At 39.4% G+C, this 12,268-nt stretch overlaps 1 non-coding gene across 1 annotated transcript; it reads left to right on the plus strand.

Annotated features, from left to right (window-relative positions):
• The first annotated feature begins 2,168 nt into the window (after positions 1 to 2,168).
• On the plus strand, positions 2,169 to 2,243 carry Trnas-cga (transfer RNA serine (anticodon CGA)). Its single transcript has one exon. It is a non-coding gene; the product is annotated as a tRNA-Ser (tRNA).
• The last annotated feature ends 10,025 nt before the right edge of the window (positions 2,244 to 12,268 follow it).

The following is a 12,268-nucleotide window of genomic DNA, read 5'->3' on the forward strand; positions in this document are numbered from 1 at the left end:
CTCTGATAGTCCGTCAAGGATCCTTACTGTGAACCAGGTTCCAGTGATACAGACTGTTCACATCACATGATTAAAGAAATCAATACTGTAAAAGAAAGTAACAGTGATAAACGATTAAGATGGAATAAAATTGATCCCAAATGTTCTTTAATAACACTATCCCAAAAGCTGGACGTGCAAAGGTGTATTGAACATAAGCGTCACACACGCTTACAACAGCCATGCAAATCCGCTATTGCAGAACATTGCCTTGACACCGGTCATCCTATGGAATACAATACGGAGATTCTGGCTTGCACGTCCAGCTATTGGGATAGTGTTATTAAGGAAGCTGTTGAAATGAGACCATCAAGCAACCTTATTAACAGAGGTGGTGGATTTTGTTTATATGCTGCTTGGAATCATGCTCTCTCTCTCATCAAAAAACAGATGGACAGAATTAGTGCTACCTCAGCTGTTGATTAATAGTAACTATCGATAATTCTGATGTTGGTTATCTTTGGTTGTGTTGACACTTGTTCTGTGTGTGGTGTCTTCCTTGTTTCTCCTCTGTGAACCGAGGTATTAAATTTGCTTGCACATTTTTTCTTCCTTGCATTTGTGCCTTGAGAATGGCAGAGTGTGCTCCTGTCGAAATATCGGCGGTGTTCGACGACGTCACCCGGCAGCAAACCCGTAAGTTATTTGAACATTCGATTCGCCGGGAAAAGCTAAGGTCTCACAAGAATTCTAAGGTTTACTACTTCAATAAAGACACTAAAAAATGGTTCAAATGGCTCTGAGGACTATGGGACTCAACATCTGAGGTCATCAGTCCCCTAGAAGTTAGAACTACTTAAACCTAACTAACCTAAGGACATCACACACATCCATGCCCGAAGCAGGTTTCGAACCTGCGACCGTACCGGTCGCGCGGTTCCAGACTGAAGCGCCTAGAACCGCTGTTCCAAACCGGCCGGCGAAAGACACTAAAAAAGACAGAGTCTGTAAGAACTTCTTTATTATAACTTAATGTATTTCAGGAGATGTCATTGATACTGCATATAAAGGGAAAGGTAAGAGTGGACTTTTAATAGGAAACAGTTCCACATAATTAAATGAGATGATGTGCAGAGTTAACGAGCACATAAAAAAGTTTCCTACAATGGAGTATCGCAACTGAAGAAATTCATAAAACAACTGTACTTAGACCCAAGCTAAGTATATATAAACTATACATTCTGTACAAGGAAGTATGTAAGGATTTAAAACCAGTCAACGAAATAACTTACAGAAGAATATTTTGCCAGAATTACAATCTCGCCTTCTACAAACCTGAAAAGGATCACCGTCAAAAAAGTGTGAGTTCTTATAACGCAAAGACATAGGAAGAGAAGAAAGCGTCGGAAACAGAGTATAACGAGCAAATTGCCAGGAAAAATGAATGCAAAAACTCTCGCCCCGTCCTCACGTCTTTATTTCCGCCAGTACCTCTCAGGAGTGCTAGTCCTGCAAGGTTCGCAGAAGAGCTCCTGTAAAGTTTGGAAGGTAAGAGACGGGGTACTGGCGGAAGTAAAGCTGTGAGGATGGGTCGTTAGTCGTGCTTGGGTAGTTCAGATGGTAGAGGACTTGCCCACAAAAGGCAAAGGTGTCGAGTTCGAGTCTCGGTCTGGCACATAGTTTTAACCTGCCAGGAAGTTTCATAACAGCGCACACTCCGCTGCAGAGTGAAAATCTCATTCTGGAAACATCCCCCAGGCTGTGGTAAGCCATGTCTCCGCAGTATCCTTTGTACCAGGAGTGCTAGTCCTGAAAAGTTCGCAGGAGAGCTTCTTTAAAGTTTGGAAGGTAAGAGACGAGGTACTGGCGGAAGTAAAGCTGTGAGAACGGGGCGTTAGTCGTGCTTGGGTAGCTCAGATTGTACAGCACTTTCCCGCAGAAGGCAAAGCTGCCGAGTTCGAGTCTCGGTCCGGCACACAGTTTTAATCTGCCAGGAAGTTTCATAACAGGCCACACTCAGCTGCAGAATTAAAATCTCAGCCCAGGCTGTGGCTAAGCCATGTCTCCGCAGTGTCTTTTCTTTCAGGAGTGCTCGCCCTACAAGGTTCGCAGGAGAGCTTCTGAAAAGTTTTGAAGGTAGGAGACGACGTACTGGCTGAAGTAAAGCTGTGAGGACGGGGCATGAGTCGTGCTTGGGTAGCTCAGATGGTAGAGCACTTGCCCTCGAAAGGCAAAGGTCCCGAGTTCGAGTCTCGGTCCGGCACACAGCTTTGATCCGCCAGGAAGTTTCAACTTCTTCAGTGTTTTATAATCATTTAGTGGTCTAATAAAGTGACTGGTTACACTAATTCCGATTATTTAGTGATTGTTTTTAAAATAACTTTTTTCAAGGTGATATATAACTTGAATCATGTCTGCCAAAACTATATAACTGGAGCACTATTTTTATTTTCTGTTAATTACTTTAAAAAATAATCCAATAATTAGCCAGTTATGCATTAAACTTTTGTACAAAACATCATTAGTTTTTTACTGTAGTGGAAAAATCATTGTGGTGACACAATTATTGTTGGCTTAAAAAAGAAATTAAAAATTCAGTTCTCTCAATACTTCCTAAAATGTTGTTAAGGGTTTTTGCAGTAAGCCCATGTGTAGTTTGTTCCACCTTTTACCTACTTGCAGATTCTTCTTCTTCACCATGCTCCAAAACTGAAGCAGTGATGACGAAACGAACTTCAGTATGAATTTGGAGCCCGAAGATATATTAACAAGGTAGCTGACAAACATTGCATTGCCCGGAAATTCATTTTGACAATTTCCTTTTAGAAATGAAAACAGAAAATGAACTGTGTTTGTGGTGTAACATCGAAGACATTGTATTTCCATGTATTCGTCACAACATGTTTGAAATTACGAAACAGTCGTTCAAAGAAATATGCATAATCTGCGCATCTATAGTTACAATATCCAAATTAAGAAACACAGTTTCTGTACACACTGGGTGCAGTTGCTTCGTCTGTCTACAATGCGACTTTGTAAACGCCTCTATGGCAACGCCTCTTCATAGTTCTATAGACAGCTACTGTTTTCGCCTATAGCCATTTGAGCTTCGCTGCTGAAAGCTGTTAAAATCGTTGCCAGGTGTCAGGGATTTCCTTAAGTTGATTGGACTGTAGGACTGTCTTAGTAATTAAGAATAATGCATGATGCGGCAGTTTTTCATATATCTCAATCCGTGGCCAATGAGAAATACGGTCCAGAGCGTGACGTCAGCAATGTAAGTTTCATGGCCGACGATAAATACTTATCAAAGCCCTTTGATCAAACCGTTGACAGCGTACTAGGAAAGCTTTTAGAACGGAATTTTGGAAAAAAATTAAGAATGAGGGCCGTTGTTTATATGTCGCTCTGTTTGCTTTAGTGCATTTAAGCTATAAAATGACGAAGTATATTTGGTGCTTGGCTACCACCATAGTAATCATTGCAAAGCACGAAGGATACGAAATTCTACATAACGCAAAGCAAACTGACTACATAAACCACAATAAGCGGTTGGAACCTTACAAAGAAATAGCTGCAGCAATCAGCTGTATTCGAAGTTGCTGCACTGTGGATGATGTTAAGCTTAGATATAAAAAGAAATGATATAGAAAGAGATGGATATGTGCACAATGCGTTCAAAGTGTACATAAGTGAAATAAATGTATTTATTTGTTTTCTAAATATCCTAACTTAACCCTCATAAATTCCTTAGTAGGTAATATACATATATTGGTTCAGATGTTTCTGGAATAATGCGTAAAACGGTACACTGTGGGATTCGAGTACTGTATTGCAAACTGCAACAGCTTAGGCCTGTTGCTAAAAATCTTAACTTAGCCATGAGATTATCTTTAGCAGAAATAGAATTCATGACTGAAATAATGAAATACTGCATCAGTTATGTATTTTTGCGCAATGCTTTGGGATAACTTATTCTCATGGTAAGTACAAACATTTACACAAGTATTTCATGTGATGTTTCGGAAAATCGGATAAAAGAAATGTCAAATTGCAGTAAATCATAAAAACAAAACTGCAGGACAAGAGAGGCAGAACAACACACGTACAAACACTACATAAAATATCTATGTGAATATTTGCTTTTGATAATGAGAATAAATTCTCGAAAAGCGTTATATTAAGTATGAAAAAATGCGTAACTAATGCAGTGTTTCAGTATTTAAACCGTGAATGACACAGCCGCAGGCTTTCCAAACACATCGATTACGATGAACGAAAATAAGAAATGGCGTTTCTTAAATGAGTATCATTTATGAAAATATGAGGGTCCTCTTTCATGAGGGTAAATTGAAATGTTGGTTCACCCACTCTCAAATAATTTTCGTTGTTCTTTATGTCCACCACTGTATCTCATGAGACAAATTCTGGTGAACACTTCGAACTTCCCCTCTCGCTATACACGGTTTCACCTACAATCAACATTCCTCTTTCCTTTCACCACCGGCATATGCTGTTGTTAACTGTTCGGCATCCATTCCCGAACAACTATGAAGGAAAATTTTACAATCATATAGTAGCTTCAGTGAAGTAGTTCTGTCAAAGAGTGTTGACGAAATCTTTGACAAAACATGCGTTTGTGTGAGCCGGCTCTAGTCAACACTACGTTATTAAAGTCACACGGATGTGCGCTCAGGCCTGTGTTTACCGTTGGCCACGATCACAGTATTTATGACGTTCTGTTTCCTGAACTATGCATCGTACAATGATGTATTTGTGTAGGAATATTCAGTGGGTGTGTGGATGCTGTCTGCAAAATGTGTTGCGAATATAGTTAGCAGCACAGAAGTAATAAATACAAACATCATACATGATGGGACAGTTTGTCACACATCTCACTGTTTATGACGCCGTACCGTCTAACTATGATCGGTAGGTGGTTCTTAAGCCCACAGCGATTGTTACCTGACGATAAGACACGTGTGCGCCAAGTTTGGTTGAAATCCGTCCAGTGGAACATACACACACACACACACACATACGTCCATTTTTTTTAAAAGTACTTACGGATTCCTCTTGTTCTTAAGTGATCAATGTTGGTGGAAATACTGTAGTGAAAGTACCTTTGATCCAGTTCTGCTGATCTACTTCGAAAAGTACTTCAGAAAGTAATCACTGAGTTCAGTTAAATGATCCACAAAGATAGACATGAGTTCTTCATTCAGCTGAGTCACTGTCTTCTAAAACCGCGTCAAGACCAGAACAAACGTAATGCATATCATTATCATCGAACTTTCTTCGACAAAAATAGTTTCTTTCTGAAGGCTGAAAGTTTGTCTTATAGTTGTAGAGCGCAGGTCTCATGATATTGAAAGGGATACATTCAAAGCAATTAATTGAGGTTTTCAAAGATGTCACGAAGGTATTTCGACTTCAAAACAATGACACTGTCTACGAACTTCTCGGAATTCAGATCTTTCTCTTGAGTAAAGGTCGTAACAGGGTTCATACAACCTTTTCAACACACTCCCACGTGAAAGCCAACACGTGCGGTACTTCCATCATTTAAGATGATATGTACACACAGTTGGAGGTACTCTTCCACTAGCTATGCAGCAACAATTACTGAAGTTTTCAATATAGCTGATTATTTATTTAACCATAAAATTACAATGTACTTAAAAATGAAATAAATTTGATTTATGACTGTGAAACAAATCGTTTAGAAACTTTTATGTTCTCCAGCATCGTAAAGAAGTAACTTTGCTGACAGAAAAATTTAGTGGTTACGCATGCCCCAGCGTTCCCCGCGGAAAAAAAAGGCTTTGCGTATACATATCAAAAGGAAAATTATACCCACATTCACGTAAAACATATAAAATCAGAATCAAACATTTATAAACGTAGCTTACTACGGTATGCCGTATCTAGAGGATCATATAAGACACCTTTCCTCTCTGTATTGCTCAATAAGCGCGCTCAGTTTCATAATACGTCAACAGTAAGAAGCCATAATTAGATATACAGCTTTTCTCAAGATAAAACAAAAAAGAGAATTTTCATTTGTTTTAGTACTGTACTTATAAAAAGTTACTCAATGAAAACTGCGTAGAATATGTCACACACTAGCCACAAGAGGCTTCATGACCTCACATATTTCTCGTTTGCTGATCACAAGTGAAAACACCAAGAATCCAAAAGTCTGCTCGCCGCGTTCTGCACATACAGCTTTTCTACTGCGCATGCGCGGAACCATGGCAGAATAGAACAGTTCCAATTTCCCTGCGGCGGATAAACCGTCTGCTAAATTCGCAGCTTCGCACGTTCTGCCAGTGTAATAGATAGCGGGCCGTCTGTACCTGATTTGTAGGAGTTAGGTACGTGGTGTGATACCGGCTTAATAGATAAAAATCCAAAACAGCTGGTAAAACAAGATCTTCCGCTATGGAGTGAGGTTTCTTGTTCTACGCTACACGGTAGTCAACTTTGTAAGCTGAAAGAAGGGCCCTTCTAGGAATCTTAGCATGTTTAATTGTAGATTTCCTTTGCTCTGTTATCACTTTTAACATGCTCGAAAAATATTCTCATGGTTTGGAGGAGATGGAGGAGGAGATTAGAGCTTAACATCCCGTCGACAACGAGATCATTAGAGAAGAAGCATAAGCTCGGATTAGTTAAGGACGGGGGAGGAAAGCGGCTGTGCCCTTTAAAAGGAACCATCCCGACATTTGCCTGTAATGGTTTTGACTGGCCGGACTCGGGATTCACCCGTCGTCCTCCCGAATGCGATTCCAGTGTTAACAAGATGCTGAACGTAAACTCTACAGAAGGCGAAAATACAGACTGACAGGAAGTGAACAACAAGCGAAGAGGTAGAAGAAATTCAAATGTAGCGAAACAAAACAATGAACTGGCCAAACGTAGCACAAGGAAATTAACTGTTGTACAAGACTGTGCTACAAAATGGAAATACTATGGGACAGCATATACCTACTTTGAAGCCTACAGTAGAATGGTTTGGAAATGTCAGTACTAAAAACAGAAGTAAAGTCACAGTAGGTACTGGCGACGAAAATGGAATGCTGTATGGCGAAAAAAGAGGCTGGTTTCACGTTAGCAAACTAAGAGGTGGCACCACAACTGATATTTTAACTACTTCTCACAGGACACTTTTCCAAGTCACAACAGTTTTACAGTTGAAAAACTGGAAACAAAGGGATTAACTAATAGTTTAAAAATTGGTGTTCATTTCGACATAAAAGATAAAATAATGGACAGCAATATATGGCCCAAGAACGTTGTGATAAAATGTTTTTTTTATTTCGGAGGATGCGCAATGCTTCAGTAAGATGAACTCCCAAGTCCCAGAATATTCGAATTGAAAAGAAAATGCCATCACTGAAAATAATGCAAGCTTAATTGTAGCCAGTGTAAATTTGCAGTGCCCTAGGACAAAACTCGATACATCATCACTGTTTGTTGAGGAAGTAAGATCAGATGTGTTATGCATACGTGAACATTGGCTTGCCCATACAGAAATAGAATGCAATGGGCATACTGAATATCTGGAAATGATGGAGGCATGCTGTAGAGAAACTTCTACACTTGGTGGTGTGTTTGCGTATGCAAGTGATAAGCTCAGTGCCAAGAAAACTGACTTAAGAAACTTCTGTGTGGACTTGGATCTAGAATTGGCTGCTTTGGGGCTGCCAGATGCTAACTTGTTATTTCTGAGTATTGTTCCCCAAATGGTAATTTTGAAAACTTCATCAACAAATTGAAAAGCTGTCACTGTCATCTAGTGCGCCTAGGAGCAAAAATTGCCTGATGTGGAGACTTCAACATCCATATCGGGGAAGGAAGTGACAAAGAGAGAGCTTTTGTGGAATTGTTAAGCCGCTATGGACTATTTATGGCAAGTTATCTATCAGCAAGAGGAGATGTCTGTCTTGATACAGTCGTTACAAAGCTAAATAGTTGGGCCTACAAAGCAAGTGTGGTTGACCCTATGCTTGCAGATCGCAGTGCAGTAATCATGAAGCTATGGACAAACTCAGTGAGTACTCAACAAATTCCCAGATGACATTCAAACTATGTCTTCAGATGTAGGGTTATTACAAAGAAAAATTTAGATGATGTCAAAACTGCGGTGTCTTCTACAGCCTGGCATCAAATGTGTGAAGAACTGAACCAAATTATAAATTTAGTTCCCTGTCCCAGACTCTTAAAACCAAATTTGATGAAATTTTACACTGAAACCCAAGGGATATTCAATTGCCAAATCAAAAGACACACAGAAAACTGTCAAAGTAAATAGCTGCTATACCTCTCGATTAGCTAAAATAAAATGCGGTGTACAACTAGTAAATGAAAAAGTCAAAGCCTCTGAAGAGATCGGTATCAAGGACAGACTACACTGCAATTATCTACAGGCGAAAAGGATGTATAGAAAAGAAATAGAGAAAGAAAAGAAGAAAAGCAACGCCAGATTTATTGAAAAAGCTCACAATCCTTGCAAGACAGCATGAGATCTGATTAATGAACTTAGGCAAAAGCGCACCTCTTGCTCAAATTCTTGCATTCCAGCTGAATTTAATGAATATTTTACAAAAATAGTAGAAAACACTGTAGGTGAAATACCTGACTTCTGAAATAAATGCAGAATGGTAATGTGGAAGAGTGTGTATCCATAATGACATAATAAAAATAGTAAAAGGCTGCAAAACACTCAGGGAGGCCTGATATTTGTGGCATGTCCTGTACTATTTGAAAAATTATAGTCTGAAAAATTGCTCATCCATTGTCAGCAGTAATAAGTAAATGCCTCCAGGTTGGAGAATTTCCAGACTTTCTGAAAGTATCACACTCAGTACCAGTTTACAAAAATGGTAATCCACATGAAGTGTCAAGCTACAGTCCTATATCTATAATACCAGTGCTAGCTACCTACCGTGATGGAGTCCATAATGAAAGATTAGCTATTAACTTATTATATCTTTTATGATACACATCACGGCTTTCAGAAGGGTAAGTCAATTACAACAGCAGTACTTGCCATAGTTACAAATATAAATCAGGGTTTTAAAGACAAAGAGTCTCTCGCACTGATACTCTGTGACCATCATATGGCATTTGATTATGTATCACATAAGGCCCTGCTTTGCAAGCTAAAATCATATGGTATTGGGCGAGTTGCTCCACAAACTCTCGAATCCTACCCAAATAACTGACGACAGATTGTATCACTGCAAGGAGTAGAATCAGGTGAAATGAAGTTGAAACATGGTGTGCCATAGGGATCTGTAATAGGGCCCCTGTTTTTCTTAAATTTCGTTAATGACATAGACTCCAATGGGTGCACCTTGCAGTTTGGAGATGACACAACTGTGTTCTCGAGGGGAGAATGTACTTCAAGCTGTTCAACAAGCAGAAGTCCTATTCAGTGAGGCAAGCCTGATTTATCATGAACAAGATAAAAATTAATGAAGACAAAAGTGGTACTGGAGCACTGGGTGACACAGCGGCTGTTAAGCTTCTGGGCTTTTACACTAGTACAACGTTAAACTGGCAACAGCACACTAAACATGTATGTTCCAAACCCTCACAGGTCCTATACGTCTTGAGGAAACTAAAAAGTGCTATACCAGTACCACACCAGTACCTATTAACAGGCAACTATGCAATGTTGCACTTACACCAGCTATGGAGTGTTACTGTGGGGTCATTCTGCAAGCTGCAAGAATGTGCTTTAGTACAAAAGAAGGCAATGAGGATCATTACCTCAAGCAAAAAACTGACCATTGCAAATCACTTTTTTCCAAATTAGGAGTTCTGATTGATTTCAGGCAATATATTTCCAACTGCCTTGTCCACACAACGACAAACCACGAGTACTACAGATATAGAAATGAAGTTCATCAATACAGCACTCGCTATAAAGATAATATAGACAGGACAAGATGTAGATTAACTAAGACCCAGAACAGCTTCACAATGGTGACCCTAAAATTATTTAATGCTCTACCTAAGGAAATACAGTCACTACCAATCGAACAATTTAGGGATAAAATTGGTGTCTACTAAAAGAGCAACCTTCGTACAGTATAGAAGACTGCAGAAGAATACTTCTCTGGTGACAGAACAACATCTGAGCTGCATCTCAGTACCAAAAACAACAGCACCAACTTTGGTATTTTACTACATGATTGTCTTATTATTGTAATGTATATTGTAATCTGTTTCTTAAATATACTTTTTATAGTACCCACTTTAGAATCATAGTTTAAATTGCAATTTTTATCAATTTCAATATGATAATGTTATTGTGAAATTGACGCTGGCTGTTGAATGACAAAGAACTGGTAATTAAGGCAATAAAGAAAACCACTATTGTATGTCTAGCTAGGCCTCTCATTCTTTGCAGTTTCTCTTCGGGTTTAAATCTGCTTGCTTTGTAAGCATGGACGTAGTTATTCTACTCTTGCCTTGATAGTTTTTCTTCCAGTGGTTTCAGTTCAGTTTCACTTATCTACGAGTCACCAGAGAAGTCTTCACGAGACTGCTCAGTTCAGTGTCATGTTAACGTTTCACGTTAAGGTGCGTTTACACTGCGATTTGTATCGGCACATGTATGAGATACATTTATATGCGACTTTGCGACATGTATCGCGACTTGTATGAGTTGACAAGTATCAACCTCATACATGTATGAGCGTGCGTTTACACTGGTTGATGTGTATCACTGTGCGATAGCTTCCGACGACGATTTGGAGGATTTCACATTTTTATGTGCTGATACACTTGCTCTTTTGGAAGATGATAGGAAGAAAAGGCGGAGGAAGTGTAGTGGTGGCACAGAGAGTTTCTCGCGAATTAACGCTAGAGGATGGCGGATATTTTAGAAATTATGTTAGGATGAGTATGGAGGATTTCCGCGGTTTGTTATCACTTGTGGCTCCTCTTGCGTCCAGAACCAACACAAACTTTCGGGAAGCGATTCCACCAGAGGATCATTTGGCAGTAACACTCCGTTTTTTAGCCACTGGGGATTCCTCGTAAAACGAAGGTTTCATGACAAAACATTTGCATTGTCGCGCGATTGCTAATGCCAACGTCTCACACACGATTGTCGGCATCCGTTGTCAACATTATCACGCGAGGCCGCCGGATTAATAGCAAAACATTGATATACGTGCCAGATGCATGAAAAAATTATATAATGTTTTACATACTCTGATATATATATATATATAACTTTTACCTTCACTTCTTGGGATAAAACTTGCACAATGGCCTCGCAAACACGGAGAATAATGTTGCATATGGCACTTTCTGGTATTCTATGCAGATACATTAACGTCGAAACGACAGCCGGCACCTTCAAAACTCAAACAGCCGCCAAAGAGCCTGGTACTACGCATGCGCTAATCGTCGAAATAAGCGGCAGTCGACAAGACGACAGGAAATGATAGTACTGCGCATGCGCGAGTTCTTCAAATGTTGCTCATACATGTCGCGTATATGGCCAAAAAGCGATATACAAAATGTATACGCGACATGTATGAGCTCGAGGGTCCGCATACAAGTTCCGTGAATTTTTGTATGAGGTGATGTATCGCGACATGTCAAATTGACATGTCGCTCATACATGTCGCGATACATGTATCCCAGTGTAAACGTACCTTTAGTGACCCTGAACTGTGACAATGCCATTTGACACCAATAGCACACTGATTTTATTAGAACTCTATTGTCTTCTTCATATTTACGCTCGTTAGGCAATATCGTATCTATTATGGCACTAGAAATATTTGCAATTTACCTTTAACTAGGCTAACGTTAATTTCTGATCCATGCGTAGTATAAAAATCTTTTATAAAAATTACCATTTATTCCATGCATGATCATAGAAAAGAACCTCTGTAAAAAAAAAAAAACGACGTTACGGCGTAACGCACGCGTAACTGAATGTTTGGCAAGAAAGCTTGCACAAGCATGCTGTTACGTGTGTGATCGCCTTCTATTTTATTATTCCAAGACTGACTCTGAAATGGTGGGATCATAAGTTCTTAGTAGATATTTTTTGATGATCCAGGTGATGCCATCATAATTATATGTAGGAATCTGTGTGGATGAAGCTAAGACGTAGAAGTTGCTGGAGTATAGCGAAAGCACGCTAAATGACATTAATGTTGAGAGACTTTATTTTTCTTGCGTAGGGGTCTGAGCATAGGGACTTACTATTTACAGTAAATATCGATCTGTATCTCGTAGTATTATGTATTCTGAC

This window comes from Schistocerca nitens, chromosome 6 (genome assembly GCF_023898315.1).
Source record: "Schistocerca nitens isolate TAMUIC-IGC-003100 chromosome 6, iqSchNite1.1, whole genome shotgun sequence".
NCBI lineage: Eukaryota > Metazoa > Arthropoda > Insecta > Orthoptera > Acrididae > Schistocerca > Schistocerca nitens.